This window comes from Oryctolagus cuniculus, chromosome 9, assembly GCF_964237555.1.
Source record: "Oryctolagus cuniculus chromosome 9, mOryCun1.1, whole genome shotgun sequence".
NCBI lineage: Eukaryota > Metazoa > Chordata > Mammalia > Lagomorpha > Leporidae > Oryctolagus > Oryctolagus cuniculus.
Genome location: NC_091440.1, coordinates 102,231,988 through 102,253,746, shown reverse-complemented (window position 1 = coordinate 102,253,746; position 21,759 = coordinate 102,231,988). Strand labels below are relative to the sequence as shown.

The following is a 21,759-nucleotide window of genomic DNA, read 5'->3' as shown; positions in this document are numbered from 1 at the left end:
TCTGCCGACCTACACTTGCAGTCACTGTGAAACAGACAACAGGGGTGACGTGGTTGCTGGCGTAAGGCGTCCCCGTGAGTGCAGAAGCTATAGGCAGATACTCTGTAAAGAGAATTAGTTGTGACAGCTTTGGAGAGAGTACTGGGTTGATTAATATCTTCCCCCAAATCCGTCCCCATCCAGAACTTTAGAATGTGGCCTTGCTTGGAAATAGCATCTTTGTAGACATTAAAATGAGGTCATAATGGATTAGGTAGGCCCTAATCCCACTACAGATGTTCTTATAAGCAGAGGGGCATTTAGACACTAACACAGAGAGAAGCACATTGTGTGAAGACAAGAGATGTCCCAGGAGAAAATGTCCCAGGAAGAAACCAGAGTAGTGTGTCTGCAAGCCAAGCACGTCATGGTTTTATGGAAGCAGAAAACGGGAAAAGGCAAGGAAGTCTCCTCCCCAGGAGTCTCCAGAGGGAGCCTGACTTTGCTGGCACATTGATTTCAGACTTTTGGACTCCAGAACTGTGAGACAATACATTTCTGTTGTTTTCAGTTAAAAAAAATTATAGTAATTTCCTCTAGAAATGGTAGGAATATAAACTTGTTCTTTCAAAAAAAGGCTTCCATGAGTATAAATATTTTTCCCATAGCTGGGTGAGGCTACAGCCTGAATTGCTGGGTTTCTCTGAGCATTTTTGCTGGAAGAGAACCTGGAACCTCCCAGAAATGTAGGGTCAAGGATTCAGGGTGAATGTCCTGGTGATGGTTGGTCAAGTGCAGGTTCTTGTTTTGATGTATGAACTATAGAGAACATTTGCCTCATATTCAAGTAGGTTCCCTTCCTTTTGTCCCACATGACAGGACGGACAATTTAAGATACTCTCTGGGCAACACACTTCAGACAGGAATGAACAGGGGGCTCTTGGCCCTTAAGAAAAGGGTTGGGAGTCTCTCCTCAGGAAAAGTGTCCTTTCCCTGGGTTGATTTTAGGACAGAACATTTGGCGAAAATAGGTTACTTGCCCAGCAGTGTGCTCTGAGCTCTCCTTGGAACATGCACTTAATCTAGTGCCTCTGAACCTACGAGTCTGTGTCAGTTGTGAAGCTTCCAGCTATGAATTAGCATTCTCTTATTTAACAGTCTCAGGGTCTCTGATAGGGTGGGGTTGAGATGCCCTAAGGGCAGAGCCAAGCCAGTCCCTCAGAGGCCCTCACAATCTCCCATTGTTCCTGAAGCTGTGACTTCACTGTGCTTAACACCCAACAGGTAACAGTAGTGGCAGAATTCTCCTGAGTCCTTCTTATACTCAAGATATGTTTTTTCCAGCGACCCATTCAAATCCTGCCCCCGGGATCCTCTTTGTGACGAGTGTCCTTGGTTTCATCCTTGGACCTTGCATCTTGCTCTTTTTCCTTTTTCTTCTGATTCATCGCTGCAGAAAGGAAAAGCATCAAGGTAGGCGTGAGAAAGTAGCCGGAGCCTGGGATGAGGACAGCTAGTGGACAATGAATGACAAAGAGCCCACTGGGATGTGAGATACGGAATCTGCATTCTGACCCTGCTACATTTGCTGGAAAATGACACCTGTATTTCTCTGGACTCTATGTCCCAGGGACTTTGAGTCAGAAATGCCAAAGAAAAATGGTATCATGAACACAGCAGTATGTCCAATGCTAGGGATGGGGACACAGAACCAGAAATTAGATTAAGACTGTGACAGGAATTTTGAGTGTTCCCATAAAATATAAAGCAGGTAGGGACTCTGACGCTCTGAGAACATCCCACCCTCAGGAGTGGGTCTACTAAAGATATTTCAGGATGTTTCTCACACAGAACCTTTACCTCAATCTTGGTACATGTCTTATCTGTGTGAGGCTGCATGTGAGGACATTCATGCTGGCATGAGACAGCGGAGGCAGGCGGGTATCCCTTGTCCTCCATTGTACTTTCTTCTAGCCATAAACCTTCATCTGAGGTGCTTCACAGTGTGTGTGTGTGCACAACCTCTGCCCACTGTGTTCAGGGGTCCCCCTTTCAGAACCATAGCTTCTACATTCTCTGAAGCTATCAACAGGTTCTTTTGATCCTCCACCAACCACTAAACCTCCTCCCTGGAAAGAAAATATCTCAAGGCAAGGTTTCTGCTTTGAACACTTAATAGTTTTCACATGTGTGCCCCTGTCTTCATGTCTGACCTTGCAAATGTTTCTGGCCAGATAATTCTGTAGCCAAACTGCCACTGTGCCCAGTGAAGTGTGAAGACAAAGTTGGTTTTCAAGATGTTCTGGTCCATGGGAACAACCCTAGTCAGTGGGTAAATCTGCTCTTTGGAATGGGGCAGGAGAGTGGAAGGCCTTGTTTGAAAGATCCATTGCATGGAGCAGAGCTTTGGGCAGTTGTAACCTCAGTCCTCTGAGGGGAGCGGGGGAGTCCTTATTTCTGGGGGATCATTTTTTTTAAAGGAACAGAAGACCATTTATCCAGCTGATTTAAACATCATTTAAAAAAGCATTTTATTTTATTTAAAAATTTTTGATTAACATAATTGTGCATTTTTATGAGGTACAGTACAATAATTCAACACATATACACAATGTAAACCAATCAAACAAGGCACCCAATCTTTCAATTTTCTTTATGTTTGAAGCCTATCAGCTCCTTTATCCCAGCTCTGTGCAGCACTTGCATTCCCATGCTCACTACAGCACTATATTCACAATAGCCAAGATAATGTAGTCAGCCCAGTTTCATTCATCAGTGGATGAATGAGTAAACTACTTTTTTTCTGACACCTTTCTTGACCCCAGAAAGGACTCTGGATCCTCTGTGTCCATGATCTGCACCACTAATAGTTTCAGATATGTGTTTATATATATATATATATATATATATATATATATATATATCTCATGTGACTGTACTTCCCAAATGAAGACAATTGGCTTGACAAAATTGTTGTAATACTTTAGAATGGAAGGCAACTGAGGAATATAATTTCACTGAAAGATACTGGGTTTGGTGAAATTTTGATGTTTTGTAGCAAAAATGCTACCAAATTTTGAAGGTAGTACTTCTATCGATCTAGAATGCCTTTAATTTTAGACCTTGGGATAATGGGTTTTTGAAGGGATCACAGGGATTGTATAGTCAAATACTGATGTATCAATAAAGTAACAGAAAGTAGGTCATATGAAACTTTCTCAAGGTCACGCAAGAAGTCACTGTTAGATCTAGGATAATCCTATCCTGGTTTCTAGGGACAGTTCTACCACATAATGCTTTCCACCAGAGAAACTTCTTTGCCCTTAGATAATAAAAGCCCCATAGCCTAGAATACATTGTAAAAGTGAAGGATGGTCTGGGCCTGAAATTCTTCCTGAGCTTTGTATATGTGGAACAGAGGAGATGGCCATTCCCAGGGCCATTTGCACAGGAATACGATATCTGAGGTACTGCAGTATGCTTATGCTTGATTTGTGCTTTCCTGTCACAGCCTGGAAATTAAGAGCTTTTGGACAAGAGCCTCTGCATTTTAATTTTTCACTGAATCTCACAAATTGTGTTGTCTAGAGGGAACTTCCACTTAGAGAGGTAATAGGGATATTCACTTCCCAGCTGCCTTATTCTTATTTTCAGGGGTGATGAGTTTGGGTTTTCAGCTGACACTCCTTATAGGAGAAGTCTCACATTTCTTAATTTCATGCAGATTACCTTCCCATGTAGTTTCTGTTGTTTCTAGGTCTGTTTGTTGAGACTGGAGATTGGACTTTGTGAGAAGCACCATCCAATAGCTATTTCCATTCGTCATTTTTTGGATCATGTGACCCTATGTTTCCAATCACATGGATTATGAAAACATTTTTAGGATTAATTTGGTGTGTGGAACCAAAGTGGAAAAGCAGAATGGCAAAACACTAAAATATTAGGTTTAATTTTGATACTCTATGGTTATTAATATGTTAAGATTATTCTGACAAGTATGGTTTCTTTTTTTAAAAGATTTTATTTATTTATTTGAAAGTCAGAGTTACTCAGAGAGGAGAGGCAGAGAGAGAGACACACAGAGAGAGAGAGAGAGGTCTTCCATCCAATGGTTCACTCCCCAGTTGGCCATAATGGCTGGAACTGCACTGATCCGAAGCCAGGAGCCAGGAGCTTCTTCCAGGTCTCCCATGTGGGTGCAGGGGCCCAAGCACTTGGGCCATCTTTTACTGCTTTCCCAGGCCATAGCAGAGAGCTGGATCGGAAGCGGAGCAGCCAGGACTAGAACTGGTGCCCATATGGGATGCCAGCACTTCAGGCCAGGGCATTAACCCGCTGCGCCACAGCGCTGGCCCCAACAAGTATGTTTTCACAGGAGTAGATTTGAAGTAGGTGGAGAGAATTACTCCATAGTTGTTTAAACTCACAGCAGGACTGTTTATATAATTTTCTGGACTCAGTGAAAAATGAAAATGTGGAATCCCTTGTTTAAAAATTATGACTTTCAAGATAGTGACAGCAGAATATTAAACTAAGCACAATGCCCTTCTGAGTAAGTGACCTTATGCAATTGCATGTATTTCATGTCTATGAAGCTGGCCTTGAGTCACAGAGTCTTGAACCAGTGCCCACATGGGATGCTGGCCTCACAAGTGGAGGTTTAACCTGCTACACCATGGCACTGGCCAGAGTCACAGAAACTCATGTGGGAAGGCCCAATAAACCATATGCCACCACAGCCTTTGTAAATATGGTGTGTTCTCTTGGAAGGATAAAAGCCATAGATGGTAAGGTAGTTATATCCATTTGAAGACTTTCAGAAAAAGTGGGATTATCCTTGAGGGCATTTAGGAAGTTTAGATCTGGTCCCTTAGTATGCTCATGCAATAGTTGGTAATGGAGTTATACCGGCCTGTCACCAATTTCCCATGATTTTTTTTTTTTTTTTTGACAGGCAGAGTGGACAGTGAGAGAGAGAGACAGAGAGAAAGGTCTTCCTTTGCCGTTGGTTCACCCTCCAATGGCCGCCGCTGCAGCCGGCGCACCGCGCTGATCCTGGCAGGAGCCAGGAGCCAGGTGCTTTTCCTGGTCTCCCATGGGGTGCAGGGCCCAAGCACCTGGGCCATCCTCCACTGCACTCCCTGGCCATAGCAGAGAGCTGGCCTGAAAGAGGGGCAACCGGGACAGAATCCGGCGCCCCAACCGGGACTAGAACCCGGTGTGCCGGCGCCGCAAGGTGGAGGATTAGCCTATTGAGCCACGGCGCCGGCTTTTTTTTTTTTTTTTTTTTTTTTTTTTGACAGGCAGAGTGGACAGTGAGAGAGAGAGACAGAGTAATTTCCCATGATTAAGCCATGGGAAAAATGCAATAGTCACAATTCCTTTCTTTTGGTATTTTCATAAATTAAAAAAAATATTTAGAGGCCAGCGCATGGCTCAATAGGCTGATCCTCTGCCTGCGGCGCCAGCACACTGGGTTCTAGTCTCTGTTGGGGCACCAGATTCTGTCCCGGTTACCCCTCTTCCAGGCCAGCTCTCTGCTGTGGCCTGGGAAGGCAGTGGAGGATGGCCCAAGTCCTTGGGCCCTGCACCCACATGGGAAACCAGGATAAGCACCTGGCTCCTGGCTTCGGATCAGCGCGGTGCACCGGCCGCAGCATGCTGGCCGCGGCGGCCATTGGAGGGTGAACCAACGGCAAAGGAAGACCTTTCTCCCTGTCTCTCTCTCACTGTCCACTCTGCCTGCCAAAAAAATATTTTAGAGGGAGGGAGGAAAGGGTGTGTGTGTGTGTGTGTGTGTATGAGAGAGAGAGAGAGAGAGAGAGAGAGAGAGAGAGATTGATTCCTGATTTGCTGATTCATTCCTCAAGTGCCCATGATAGCCAGGGTTAGGATGGACTGAAGCTGGGAGTGGCAAGAACCCAATCACTTGAGCAATAATTTTTACTGCTTCCCCTGCCTTGAGAGTCTGTGTCAGCAAGAAGTTGAATCCAGTGCAACAGGTGGCTGCTGATCTATACAAATCTATATTGCTGATCTAACAAATCTATAATTTGTTACATGGGCATTTTTTTAATTTAAATTTTTATTTACATTAATGTAAGAAGTTTCATATATCTCATACATACAGTTTTAAGAACATAATGACACTTCCCACCCCATTCTTCCTCCTTCCCTCACTCCCATGCTTTCTTCTACTTCCTTCTTTATTTTTCTTTTATGTTTTTGTGATAATATACTTTTTTTCTTTGAGAACAAATTTTATCATTAATTGAAGAAGCACCTAAGGAAACAAGCAATGGAATTGGGTACTTAGGCCTATCTAAAACTTAAGAGACATAAGAATATGTCCACTTAATACACTAAAATGAAGTAAATCTTTGAGAACAAGTTTTACTGTTAACTCTCATAATACAACTCTTTGAGGCCAGAGGTCCCACATGGGAAGTTAGTGCACAGTGACTCCTGTAGTTAACTAACACTCTTTTTTAAAAAATATTTTATTTTATTTAATGAACATAAATTTCCAAAGTACAGCTTATGGATTACAATAGTTTCCCCAATAACACTCTTATATATGACATCAGTGATCACCTGAGGCTCTTGACCTGAGCTGCCTAGGCTATGGAAGCCTTTTGAATTCACAAAATCCTTCAATATTTAGCCAAGGCCATAAGCTAAGTTCTCTCCTCCCTTCAGAGAAAAGTACATCCTTCTTTGATGACCACTTCTTTCCATTGGGGTCTCATCCACAGAGTTCCTCATGTAGGACACTTTTTGCCATAGTATCTTGGCTCTTCATGCCTGAAATGCTCTTGTGGGCTTTTCAGCCAGACCAGAATGCCTTAAGGGGTGCTACTTTAAATGACTGTCTTTTTTTAAAGATATATTTATTTATTTGTAAGTCAGAATTACACAGAGAGAGGAGAGGCAGAGAGAGAGAGAGAGAGAGAGAGAGAGAGAGGTCTTCTATCTGATGGTTCACTCCCCAATTGGCCGTAATGGCCAGAGCTGTGCTGATCTAAAGCCAGGATCCAGGAGCTTCCTCTGGGTCTCCCACGTGAGTACAGGGGCCCAAGGACTTGCGCCATCTTCTACTGCTTTCTCAGGCCATAGCAGAGAGCTGGATTGGAAGTGGAGCAGCTGGGTCTCAAACCGGCGCCCATATGGGATGCTGGCACTGCAGGCAGCAGCTTTACCTGCTGTGCCACAGTGCTGGCCCTTAAATGACTGTCTTTCTATGAGTCTGCTGTGTGGACTGCTTCCCATGTTGGAGCCTTAACACCTTTTTAATTATATCAACTATTATTACCAAGCACTTAATACTATTTGTTACATGGGCATCTTAACTGGTGTTTTATCCATTAAGTCAAATGCCTCCCCTCCTGATGTGCTTTATATTGTACAGAAATCATTTTAATGAGTCTTTGGTAAGCTGTGTTTTCACCTTGTCCATGATTCTGATGCCTTTCTTAGGGATCTGTTTTTGTCTCTGTTTTGTCATAACCATAATCAGACTCTGAATTTTCTATTTCTGGTTGTTTTTCATATTCATCAGGGAAAGACTTGGCAGAGGAGGGACTCCTGCATGAAGAACTTGGAAATGAAAATGTTATTACAAACACTGAATTTTTCATGGAGGAATCAATATGCCTGTATTGAAATTTTGGTTACATTTTGATCCAGACTAGAGGTTTAGAAATGATCAATCTTGTCCAGACAGGATAATTCTGACTTGTGTTCCATTTTTATACAAGTTGTCCAATAATAAATGCTTTGATCCTTCCAGACCAGTTCTGCTTGATTAAGAAACCTTTTTGAACATTCAGAAACTTTAACATAAACTGCTTTTATAGTATTCATGACCTACCTACTTTAACCCAAATATATATTTTCTTCTGGATAAAATCCTAGCTGAGCGACTGATGGGGATGCTGAACCCAGCATCACTTCCCATGGGGTTTCTACCCCAGGAAACCCCCTTAACAGGAGAGCATGTCCCAGATGTGCTGGAAGAAATATCTGTCCTGATCCAGAGCTACCACTTCAATTACTGGAGTGGCCTCACAGTGGATAATGCTCCCTTCAGTACTGTGTGCACCACGCCAGTCTGGGTCACTATGTGTCAATTCCTGTGTGTCCCCAGATGCAGCAAGTTTCTCTGATTCACCATGTCAGGCATAATTTATAGCTGAAATATAGATGATATTACAGCTTTCAAGTGAAACCAAAGCAGTCTTGTCCACCAAACTGACACCACAAGAGTTACATCTCCAAGACAAAGTAGATTAAAGCTGACTTTCTAAAGAGCATAGAGAGAACTGATCTACCAGATGTGCGAATCTCAACATAGGACCACAATATTAAAAAATGAAGTAACATGGTGTCTCCAGAGGAACACAGTGACTTTCCTTTAACAGATCCCAAAGAACAGAGATGGAAAAACATTTGATAGAGAATTCAAAAGAATGGTTAAGATTCTCAAAGAGATACAAGTAAATATAGACAGTTAAGCAAAATCAGAAAAAAAGCATGATATGAGAAACTCAACAAACAGCTGGAGATCCTGAAAAGGAACAAAATAGAAAACCTTGGAATTGAAAAACTCAATAAACAAAATTAAAAAAATATAGGCAGGGAAAAAAAGGTCAGGAAAGTGAAGAGGCAATCAACAGAATAGGAAAAAATATTTGCAAACTATGCAACCGATAAAGGATTAATAACCAGAATCTACAAAGAGATCAAGAAACTCCACAACAACAAAACAAACAACCCTTTTAAGAGATGGGCCAAGCACCTCAATAGACATTTTTCAAAAGAGGAAATCCAAATGGCCAACAAACACATGAAAAAATGTTCAGGATCACTAGCCATCAGGGACATGCAAATCAAAACCACAATGAGGTTTCACCTCACCCCGGTTAGAATGGCTCACATACAGAAATCTACCAACAACAGATGCTGGCGAGGATATGGGGAAAAAGGGACACTAACCCACTGTTGGTGGGAATGCAAACTGGTCAAGCCACTATGGAAGTCAGTCTGGAGATTCCTCAGAAACCTGAATATAACCCTACAATACAACCCATCCATCCCACTCCTCAGAATTTACGCAAAGGAAATTAAATTGGCAAATAAAAGAGCTGTCTGCACCATAATGTTTATTGCAGTTCTATTCACAATAGCTAAGACCTGGAATCAACCTAAATGCCCAGCAACAGAAGACTTGATAAAGAAATTATGGGATATGTACTCTATAGAATACTATACAGCAGCAAAAAACCATGAAATCCGGTCATTTGCAACAAACTGGAGGAATTTGGAAAACATCATGCTGAGTGAAATGAACCAGTCCCAAACCAGTCCCTCCCTGATTGGTGACAACTAACTGAGCACCGAGGGGAAACCTGTTGAAGTGAAATAGACACTATGAGAAACAATGACTTGATCAGCTCTTGTCCTGACTGTTGATGTACAATGTAATACTTTATCTATTTTAGTATTTTTTTTTGTTATGCTTAATACCATTGGTTGAACTCTTTAATTAACACACAATCATTCTTTAACTAAAAAGTAATCCCTGTTAAATATAAGAGTGGGAATAAGAGAGGGAGGAGATGTACAGTTCGGCACATGCTTAATTGGACTTACCTCTAATGGTAGAGTTAGAAACGTGCCAGGGGATTCCAATTCAATCCTATCAAGGTGGCATGTACCAATGCCATCTCACTAGTCAAAGTGATCAGTTTCAGTTCATAATTGATCATAATGATAGGATTAAATGTCAAAGGATCACACAAACAAGACTAGTGTCTGCTAATCCTAACTGATAGAATTAAAAAGGAGAGAACAATCAAACATGGGAAGCAGGATACACAGCAGACTCATAGAATGGCAGATGTCCTAAATAGCACTCTGGCCTCAGAATCAGCCCTTAAGGCATTCAGATCTGGTTGAAGAGCCCATGAGAACTTCACAGGCATGGAAAGCCAAGACACTGTGGTTAAAAACAATGACCTAAATGAAGGATCTCTGCGCATGAGATCCCAGTGGAAAGTATGGGCCATCAAAGAAGGAGGTACCTTTCTCTGAAAGGAGAAGGGAGGAGAGAACTTCCACTTTTACTATAGCCTTGTCTAAATAAGATCAGATTTGGGGAACTCAAGAGGCTTCCATAGCCTTGGCAGCTCATGACAAGAGCTTCGGGTGATTACTGATGCCATAAATAAGAGTGTCAGTTGTTAAATCAACAATGGGAGTCACCGTGCACTTACTCCCCATGTAGGATCTCTGTCCTTAATGTGATGTGAATTAATGGTATAACTAGTACTCGAATAGTATTTTACACTTTGTGTTTTTGTGTGGGTGCAAACTGTTGAAATCTTTACTTAATATATACTAAATTGATCTTCTGTATATAAAGAGAATTGAAAATGAATCTTGATGTGAATGGGATGGGAGAAGGAGTGGGAGATGGGATGGTTGTGGGTGGGAGGGAGGTTATGGGGGGAAAAAAGCTGCTATAATCCAAAAGTTGTACTTTGAAAATTTATATTTATTAAATAAATGTTAAAAAAATACAGGCAGGGGCAGGCATTTGGTTCTGCAGTTAAGATGCCAGTATCCTATATTGGAATGCATGGTTCACATCCCCATCTACTCTGCTTCTGATTCAGCTTCCTGATAACACATCCTGGGAGCAATAGATGATGGCTTAAATGCTAGAGTCCCTGCCATTCACTTTAGCGATTTAAATAGAATTCCAGACTCCTGGCTTCAGCTTGGCTTAGTCCTGGATATTACAAACATTTGGAAGAGAACCAGAAGATAGAAGAGGTCTCTATGTCTATTTCTCTGTCTCAATGCTTTTAAATAAAATGAAAATAAAAAATTAAAGAGTACAGGTGAAAATCTTAACAACAGATTTAATCAAGTAGAAGAAGGAATTTGAGGACAGTTCTTCATAAAACAAATAAATAAATGAATGAAGATAGCTTTTGAGATCTTTGGGATACTATAAGATGAACAAGGATCTGCATTTTGGGAATCTCTAAGAAAGAACAGCAATGGACCTAGAAAGCCTATCCAATGAAATAATAGCTGAACAATTTCTCAATAGCGAGAAATAATGGAATCCATGTGTAGAAGGGACACAGGGTCCCACATAAATTTAGAAAAGATCTCCAGGGCTGGTGTTGTGATACAGTGGGCTAATCACCTGCTTGCAATGCTGGCATTCCATATAGGATTGCAGGTTTGAGTCCCAACTGCTCTACTTCTGATCCAGCTTCATGCTAACATTCCTGGGAAGGCAGCAGAATATGGCCAAAGTACTTGGACCCCTGTCATCCATATGGGAAAAAAGGATGGAATTCGTGGTTCCTGGTTTCAGTTTGGTCCTGATCTGGTAGTTGTGTCCATTTGGGGAGTAATCCAGTAGAAGGAAGGTTTCCCTCTCTCTGTTTCTGCCTTGTTTGCTCTAACTCTGCCTTTAAAATAAATAAATAAAAGAGGAAAGATCTCCACTATGACACATTATAGTCAAAAGTACAACACAAAGAGAATTTTTAAATCTGCAAGAGAAAAGCACTAACTCATTTTAAGGGAAATTTTCATTAGAATAACGGCAGATTTTTTCAATAGAAATTTACATACTAGGAGAGAATAGAAAGATACATTTCAAGTTCTGAAAGACAATAAATGCCAACCCAGATTACTTTACCTAGCAATGTTATCTTTAATAAATGTAGGAGAGCCGGCGCCGCGGCTCAATAGGCTAATCCTCCGCCTAGCGGCGCCGGCACACCGGGTTCTAGTCCCTGTCGGGGCGCCGGATTCTGTCCCGGTTGCCCCTCTTCCAGGCCAGCCCTCTGCTGTGGCCAGGGAGTGCAGTGGAGGATGGCCCAGGTGCTTGGGCCCTGCACCCCATGGGAGACCAGGAAAATCACCTGGCTCCTGGCTCCTGCCATCGGATCAGCGCGGTGCGCCATTGGAGGGTGAACCAACGGCGAAGGAAGACCTTTCTCTCTGTCTCTCTCTCTCTCTCACTGTCCACTCTGCCTGTCAAAAAAAAAAAAATAATAAATGTAGGAGAAATAAAGATGTTTCAAGATAAGCAAATATTGAAGGAATTTGTCACCACCAAATTTTGACATTTATAAAAGATGCCTAAATCATCATGAAAATACGTGGAATTATAAAACTTACTAGAAAAAGAGAAAAGGTTATTCAAAGCAAAAAGAGGAAAATAAGTAAGTGCAAGTGGACTAAATTTCCCAGTTAAAAGATGTAGTCTGGCTCCACGGATAGAAAAATATGCTGCCTAAAAGATACTTCAGTAGTAAAGACACAGACAGACTGAAAGTGAAATGCTGGGAAAAGGTATCCCATGCTAACAGAAACCAAAAGTGAGCAGGAGGAGCTAGCTGTACTTACACAAAATCGATTTTTGAAAAAGATTTTTAAAAATTTATTTGAAAGATGGAGTTACAGAGAGAGGTAGAGACAGAGAGAGAGGTCCTCCATCTGCTGGTTTACTCCCCAGATGGCTGAAACGGCCAGAGCTGCACCAATCCGAAGCCAGGAGCCAGGAGCCAGGAGCCTCCCCCAGGTCTCCCACACGGGTGGGCACAGGGGCCCAAGGACCTGGGCCATCCTCCACTGCTTTCCCAGGCCACAGCAGAGAGCCGGATTGGAAGAGGAGCAGCCGGGACCAGAACCGGCGCCCATATGGGATGCCAGCACCCCAGGCCAGGGCGTTAACCCACTGCACCCCAGCACTGGCCCCACTAAATCGATTTTAAGACAACACATTTAAAAAGGTACAAAGCCACTATATAATGATCAAAGGATAAATTCAATAAGGAGATATAACGATGGTAAATGCATATGTAAGCCGAAGCACTCAAATTTGTATAACAGAAATTATTATAAATAAAGGGAATGAAGAAATCCAACGTGATAACAGTGGGGGACTTCAACATCACACTTTTCATTGGTGATGGATTGGCCAGGCCCCCAGCCCCCCAAAAAGTCAATGAAGAAACGTTACACTCTAGACCAGCTGGAACTAAGACAGTTACAGAACCTATATCCAGCAGCTGCAGAAATTCATTCTTTTAATTTGCTCGCGACCCATTCTTTGAGACAGACAGTACATGAGGGCATGCATCTTAATATTCAGAAAATCAAAATCGTATCACATATCTTTCGTGACTATAATAGAATAAAACTAGAAATCAACAACAAAAGAAACATTGAAGATTATACATAGAGGCTGAATGGTGTGATCCTAAATGAACAATGGGTTATTGAAGGCATAAAAAGGGAAACTGAGGTGGGCGGCGCGGGCAGCTATGGCGGCAGTGGCGGGAGAGAAATGGCGAAGTATTTGGCCTCCATCTCAGCACCAAGAAAGACAAAGTCAGCTGTGTATTTTTTTTTTTTCCAAAATTGGGGCCTTTTGTCATGGAGACAGATGCACTCAGTTGCACAATAAACCGACCGTTAGCCAGGCCATCTGGATTCAAAACATCTATCCCTAAGCAGTGCACAAACGGCCGACGGCTCACGCCGCGTTGAGTTTTTTGAGGAGGTTTCCGTGGAGATGGAGGAGAAGTAGGAGGAGGTTGAGGAAGTGAACGCCTGCGACACCCTGGGAGAGCACCTGGCGGTTTCGCCGCGAGGAAGATGCAGAAAAGACTGTGACCGACTCGAATGACCGCTAGTGTAACCGCAGCCGTTGCACACCGAGCGCCCCCTGCGACCGACTGCAGAGAGGCCTGGCCAGCAGTGCGGCCGCCGCGTGTGCGGGAGGGGGCTTCTGCAGCTGCGTGGGAACTGCGGCCGGAGCTCTAGGCGCGCTGTGGCAAGAAGCAGACACCCAGGTCCAGGCCCAGGAACGTTACTCTCCGCCTAGGGGCAGGGGTCTGGGCAGCGGCGGACCGAGGCAGAGGTGGTGGGCGACAGGAGGCGGTCCCAAGATCTTGAGAGACGGGGGCGATTCCGAGCTGTGCCATTTTACTGAATGACTGTTAGGAAGTGTTGTGGCCGGTCAACCAAACCAGTTCGTAATGGGATTTTTTTTTAAACAATAACAACAGCAGCAAGCCCCACAAAATGGGTTTCTGAATAAAATTTGTGGTGTTACAGTAAACAGAAAAAGAAAATGAAAAAAGTGAAACTAATAAAAATGGAATCCCTACATGCTGAAACTTGTGGTATACAGCAAAAGCAATACTAAGAAGGAAGTTAATAGTGTTAAGACCCTACATAGAAAGAAGAAAAAGATTTCAGATAAGCAACATAACTGCATCTTAAGAACCTAGAAGAAAAAAAAAAAAAAGAACAGAGCAAGGTCAAAATTAGTGGAGGGAAAGAAATACAAAAATAACAGAAATAAATGAAATTGAACATAAGAAAACAACACAAAGAATAGGTGAATTGAAGAGCTGGTTCTTGGAAGAGATAAATAAAATTAATAAACCACTAATATAAGGAAAAAGAAGATTCAAATAAATATAATTAGAGATGAAAAGAAGGTATCACACCCATTCTACAGAAATACAAAGAATCATTGAACACTCTTATGAACAACCATATGCCAACAAATTGAAAACCCAGAAAAAACAGACAATTTTCTGGACACATATAACATACAAAAATTGAACCACAAGGCATGAAAAACATGAACAAAGCAATAACAAGTACTGATATTGAATTAGTAACAAAGTCTCCCAACAAACAAGAGCCCAGGATCAGATGACTTCACTGCTGAAGTCTATCAAATGTTTAGGAAAGAACCAACACAATTAGTCTCGAATTATTCCAAAAAATGGAAAACAAGGGAATCCTTCTCAACTCATTCTATGAGGGTAGCCTTATCTTGATTCAGAAATCAAAGACAAAAAATGAAAATGATAGACCAATATGCTGATGAACATAGATGCAGAAATCCTCAACATAATAGTAACAAATTGAATCCAACAACATATCATAAAGAAAATCCATGTCACGGTGAAGTGGGATTTACTCCAGAGATGCAAGGATGGTTCAGTATTTGCAAATTACTAAATGTAATGCATTACACCAACAGAATGAAGCATGATAATCATTTGATCATCTCCAAAGACACAGGAAAATCTTTCAATAAAATTCAGCACCCATTCATGATTAAAACCTTGAACAAATTAGATATAAAAGAAACATACCTCAGTGTAATAAAGGCTATATGTAACAAACCCACAGCCAACATCATACAGAATGGAGAAAAATCTGAAAATCTAAGATATGGAACCAGACAAGGAGATTCACTCTTACTGCTCTTATTCAAGGTAGTACTGAAAATTTTAGCCGGAGAAATTGGATAAGAGAATTAAATAAAAAGCACATAAGTAAAGAGAAGTCAAATTATTCCTATTTGCAGGTGACATGATTTTCTGAATAGAAAAATTTAAAGGCACTACCAAGGGACTACTAGAATGAATAAATGAATTTATTAAAATCAACACACAAAAATTAATAGCGCTTTAAAATGTTTTTTTTTTTTTAATTTGAAGGGCAAATTGAAAAAATGAAGGAAAGGGAGAGAGAAAGAGATATATCTGTTGGTTTACTCTCCAAACATCTGCAATGATCAGGGAATTTGACACAGCAGTGAAGATGCCACTTGGGATTCCCATATCCCATGTCAGAGTGCCTAGACTCAAGTTCCCATTCTGCTTCTCACCCAGTTTCCTGCTAAATGCACACCCTGGGAGGCAGCAGCTAAAGATTCAAATAGGTGGGTTCCCACCACACATGTAGGAGACACAGATCATGTCCTCATCTGAAGAAGCCCTTGGCTTCTTCAACTTGTCCCAGCCTCAGTCAGCTGTTGGGGGCATTTGGGGAGTAAGCCAGCAGAAAGATGATCTCTCTCTCTCTCTCTCTCTCTCTCTCTCTCCCACCACACACACACACACACACACACACACACACATATATCCATCCCTTTCCCCCACTTTGTCAAATAAATGAAATCATAAATAAATAAAATAAAAATACAAAACAAGATAATAAATAAATAAAAATGTTAAGTGTTTTTTGAAAGGATTATTTTTTCTAGTTCTGTACAATATCACGGCATTTAATGGGAATTGCATTGAATTTGCAAGTTGTGTTGAGTACTACAAACTTTTTTAAAGATATATTTATTTATTTCAAAGAGTTACAGAGAGAGAGAGAGAGAGAAGGAGAGAGAGAGAGAGAGAGAGTGAGCAAGCTTTCATCTGTTGGTTCACTCCTCAGATGGCTGCAATAACCAGAGCTGAGCCAAGCTGAAGTCAGGAGTCAGGACCTTCATCAGGGTCTCTCAAGGGGTGGTTGGGACCCAAACACTTGGGCCACTCTCCACTGTTTTTCCCAAGCAATTAGCAGGGGCTAAACTGGAGGTGGAGAGGTCAGAACAAAAACCATCACCCATAACGGATGTTGCCATCTCAGATGGTGGCTTTACCTGCTACGCCACAATGTCAGCCCCAGTACAAGCATTTTTTTTTTTTTGATGGGCAGAGTTAGACAGTGAGAAAGAGAGAGAGAGACAGAGAGAAAAGTCTTCCTTCTGTTGGTTCACCCCCTAAATGGTTGCTACAGCAGGCACGCTGCACCGATCCAAAGCCAGGAGCCAGGTGCTTCTCCTGGTCTCCCATGCAGGTGCAGGGCCCAAGCACTTGGGCCATCCTCCACTGCACTCGCGGGCCACAGCAGAGAGTGGACTGGAAGAGGAGCAACCGGGACAGAATCCAGCACCCCAACCAGACTAGAACCTGGGGTACCGGAATCGCAGGCAGAGGATTAGTCTAGTGAGCCATGGCATTGGCCAAGTGAAAGCATTTTAATATTAATTTTTCCAAGTGTTGAACATGGGCGGTCTTTCCATAATTTGTTTTTGTTATTCAGTTTCTTTAAATTTTCATTGTAGAGGTCTTTCACATCTTTGATTAAACTGACTGCAAAATATTTTTTATGGATGTTGTGAGTGGAATTGTTCTTATCATTTTTTCTCAGCAAGTTGTTATTGGTGTATAAAAAGTGTTATTGAGGGGCTGGCATTGTGGCATGGTGGGTTAAGCCACCACTTCCTATGCCAGCATCCCATACTGGAACATCAGTTCTTCCAGGTCTCTCACATGGGTGCAGTGGCCCAAGGACTTGGGCCATCTTCTACTGCCTTCCCAGGCCATTATGAAGAGCTGGATGGGAAGTAGAGCAGCCGGTACTCAAACTGGCACCCATGTGGGATGCCAGCACTACAGGCAGCAGCTTTATCTGCTAATGCCACAGCGCAGGCCCCAACTTGTTACTCTTTAAAAGACTTTACTCCCAAAATCTTGTTTCTTGGGACCAATGTTTTTTTTTTTTTAATGTACTTTATTTATTTTTTATTTTTTTGACAGGCAGAGTGGACAGTGAGAGAGAGAGACAGAGAGAAAGGTCTTCCTTTGCCGTTGGTTCACCCTCCAATGGCCACCGCGGCCGGCGCACCGCGCTGATCCGATGGCAGGAGCCAGGTACTTATCCTGGTCTCCCATGGGGTGCAGGGCCCAAGTACTTGGGCCATCTTCCACTGCACTCCCTGGTCACAGCAGAGAGCTGGCCTGCAAGAGGGGCAACCGGACAGAATCAGCGCCCCGACTGGGACTAGAACTCGGTGTGCCAGCGCTGCAAGGCGGAGGATTAGCCTAGTGAGCCGCAGCGCCGGCCGGGACCAATGTTGTTTTACAGCTGGTTAAAAGTCACTGCCTGGGATACTGACATCCTGTATCAGAGTGTAAATTGACCTAATCCTAACATCCCTTGCTATTCTCCCTCATCCTCTCCACCCAAGGTAATTGGTCTTTGAATTTTTTTCATTTTCACCCTTTCTTAGTACATAACACTCCGTTTATTGGCTTTTTCTAATTTCTTTCTCTTGGAAGCTTTGAAAGGTCTCCCATAATTCCTCCTGAAATTGACCTTCTTTCCCCAGAGAAATAACAAGAGAATAAGCCAGTAAAATATCCTTCCTCCAATAGAAGCAAAGTAGAGTTTTGCCCACTTTGGATTATATGCATTTATAGACAGAGGAAAATTTTATACTTCCACCAGTCACTGCCTGGCCAGCCCTTGGTTTTCTGATTGTCATATTTGAGGTATCTTTTGCATAAGCTGACCCCATTATGCAGGATTTGTACATTGTGCCTAATGCTTTGTGTTTTGCTGCAACAGTATTGCCTCAGTTTCCATATTGGAACATCAGCCTTGGTGTAAGGAATGGAAGTTCAATTATAATAATTGGGTATTGACTGACCTTGTATAATGTAACACACATAGAATGTTAACTTGTTACTATAACCCACAACCCACCCCCCTTTCCTGAAAGAAAAAGCAACTGTTATTTCTTTTGATATAGCAAGAATTTCCTTCCTGTTATTTACCACTACGGTTATAGAGGTTATAAAGGCAAATCAGTCCAATGATGAAGAGAAAACATCTTACACCTTTAGTTATATCTGACAACTTATTAACAGTAATGTAAGAAGCCTTGCTGGATCTCCACTTGGAATAAAATTGTGGCGTGATTTACATATCAGATTGCTCTGAAGACCTACAATATCTCCAGAATTTTCTAAACTAGCATCTTCATTGTTAATTAGTCATTGAGATAAAGGAGCACTTAATTTTAGAAATTTGAATTCAGTACCTTAATTGATAACATTTTATTGAGTTTGGCTCACAAAGGATAACTACCTGTATTATGTTTTCAAAATTCTTCTTCTTAAAAAGGGTAATTGGTTTTATATGGCATGGTTTACTCTCCTGACAAAATGGTTAACTAACAGGAGATTCCAATTCCCAAAATCAACCCCGGAGAAATAGTAGTGATACACGAGAATAAATTTTTTAAAAATTAACAACATTAAAGTGAGTCCATTCCTTGTGTACATGGAAGACTAGACTGAACTGCTCTGTGGAGGGGAGTGGGCCGGGGGAGGGTGGTGGATGGGTTCAACCTGGGTAGTAGACTTTAAAGGGAGAAAATGAAAATGTACACAGGAGGAAAGCTTTAATCTTGTGTTTCTTCCAATTCATTTGATTGCTTGTCCTACAGTCATAGAAATCTGTGTAAGCAACCTAAGAAACTGGCTGTGTTCTTGACTAACATCAGGAAAGTACAAAAGTTATTAAGCTGAGAAGTTAAAGAAAACAATTAAACACAAAAAGTGGGATAAATGTGATTGAAGAACAAAGTAGGAAGCTGGAATATGAATTTACCAAGAAGGCAATAGATAAGAATAAAGTTAGATAATATCATTTAATAGCCAGGGCTGGGCTAGGCTGAAGCCAGGATCTTCTTCTGGAACTTCCACATGGGTGTAGGGGCACAAGAATTTGAGCTATTCTCTGCTGCTTTCTCAGGCACACTAGCAGGGAGCTGCATCTGAAGTGGAGCAGCTGGGACTAGAATCCTGATGCCCGTGCTATAGGCGATGGCTTAACCCACTGCGCCACAATCCTCCTTACCCCCAAAATGTAGATTTCTAAAGATGGCAAAAAGAAAATGACCTTGGTTATCATGACTACCATGGCCATATTAGATATTGGAACATCTAAGTATCAGTGTATGGCTGTGAGAACAAAAGATTTAAGGGAGTGTCTGGTTTTGAAAAGGTTTCTGTGTATCAAGGTAGTTGTAAAAGCTTTACTGCAAAATGAAGTCAAATTTAGGCCTATAACTATCTAAAAATATTGACAGATAACAGAAAGCTCTTCCAAATTTGGTTATCCTGATCCATAGTTGATTTTTAAAAATTAATACATAAAGAGTATAAAAGTTTTGTGAGTTTAATGCAGATTAGATTCCAGTCTTCACTTCCCAAATACTTGACTTAAAATTTTTGGCTCCTTCACATATTTGCCTGTCTATGTTCAATTTTAAAATTTCTTTTTTTCTTTTTCTTTCCATCTTTGTTAATATAAAGGATGGGGGGGTGTGGAGAATCAAGATGCTGGAGTAGGGAGGGAACTTACTGCTCTAGTCCAGGAGAAGATAGTTTAAAAAAAGTGGAGAGATTGCAGTCTCAGGGAAAAATTAGGGAGAAAACAGCAGAGGAAACTCTATGCAAAGTAAAGGGAAATGGTGGACCTATGTGGAGGGTGTGGATGCCCACAACTCAGGACTCTAGCAACCAAGAGCCTACCCACCAGTGTTGGAAAGTGAAGTGAGACTAGACATCAGCAACCCAATCTACTGATGCTAAAGCTGTAGGAAGAGCCTGGAGGTAACCCAGCTTGGAACCCTGTGGGGGATAGTGTACCTGAAAAACTAGAAAAAAAAAGGAAGGACACGTTTCTTTCTCCCTGATCGCTTTACAACGGCATCTTGTAACAAGCCAATAGAGTGGGCGCCATTGTGGACATACATAACAGCTGTGCCAGCTCATGTCTGCACCCAGCAACCAGCTGAGTGGAAATTCCTGCCTCTGGTGGGGAGAATTAACAGGGGGCTGGGGGCTTCTGTGCCAGTACTGTGAAAAAAACTGAGGCTGTGTGGGAGGACTCATGGTGTGGCTGGGACTTTGGGCAGTCACTGTAGGAGACTCCACATGCTCAGGGCTTCCTGGATAGCTGGTGAGGGACACTGCTGGGGAATATGAACTTACACTGAGGACTGAACAGATCCTTTGTGTGGTCCTTGGGGCACAGCAGATGAATATTGTCTCCACAGGGGCTAATGCTCAGGCACTGGTCTCCTCTGAAGGAAGGAGCTCAGCTGAGCAGAATAAACTTCAATTCTGATTAAAAAAAAAAAAAAAGAGATTTACCACACCAAACCTGGGTGTATCACCTTAGACACACTCTTCATCTGGGAGAACTGAACAGGGCTCCCTGGCCACACCCATTACAAGCCTCTAGATATTCACTGAAAGCAGACACTCAATTTATCTACAGAGTCATAGTACAAAGATAATAGCTGCCACAGCAAGCACACACACACACACACACACAAACAAAACAGAACAAACACCAACAACAAAGAAACCAATGAGTATCTCCACAAATGCTGAACAACAAACACACCAGTTCAAAAAACAAAAATAAGGAAGACAACATGATGCCCCCAAAAGAACACAACACTTCAGTACTAGATTGTGAAGATGCTGAGATGAAAGAAATGCAAGAAATGGAATTCAAAGCTGATCATAAGATTACATTGAAGTAATCAGAAGCAAATACATGACCCACTGAAATCCATAGAGACATGAAAGAAAATTTCTCCCAAGAAATTGAGATCTTAAAGGTAAATCAAAATGAAAGAAGAACTAAACAGAACAAATAAAAATGCAGTGGAAAGCCTTAGGAACAGAATTGGTGAAGCAGAAGAAAGAATATTGGACTTAGAAGACAAATCACAGGAAATTATACAGTCAAACCAAAAACAAGAATAAGAAATTAGAAAACTGAAAAACGCTGTTGGGAATCTGCAGAATACTATCAAATGACCCAACGTATGGGTTCCTGAAGGCATGGAAAGAGAGAAAGGATAAAAAAGGCCTTTTAATGAAACAGTAACAGAAAACTTTCCTAATTTGGAGAAAGAAAGGGACATTCAAGTACAGGAAGCACAGAGAACTCCTCCTAGACATGACCAGAAAAAGATCTTTGCCATGACACATTGTAATGAAGCTAACCACAGTAAAACATAAAGAAAAGATTGTAAAATGTGCACAAGAGAAATGCCAGATTACTTTCAGAAGATCT

General features: G+C 41.8%; 1 long non-coding RNA gene across 1 annotated transcript in view; it reads left to right on the top strand.

Moving 5' to 3' along the window:
- Nucleotides 1-38: 38 nt before the first annotated feature.
- Nucleotides 39-21,759, top strand: part of LOC138843854 (uncharacterized) — a 44,263-nt gene continuing 22,542 nt past the window's right edge. The window contains exon 1 of the long non-coding RNA XR_011378964.1: nucleotides 39-521. This is a non-coding gene — a long non-coding RNA (uncharacterized lncRNA). The remainder of the gene's footprint in view (nucleotides 522-21,759) is intronic.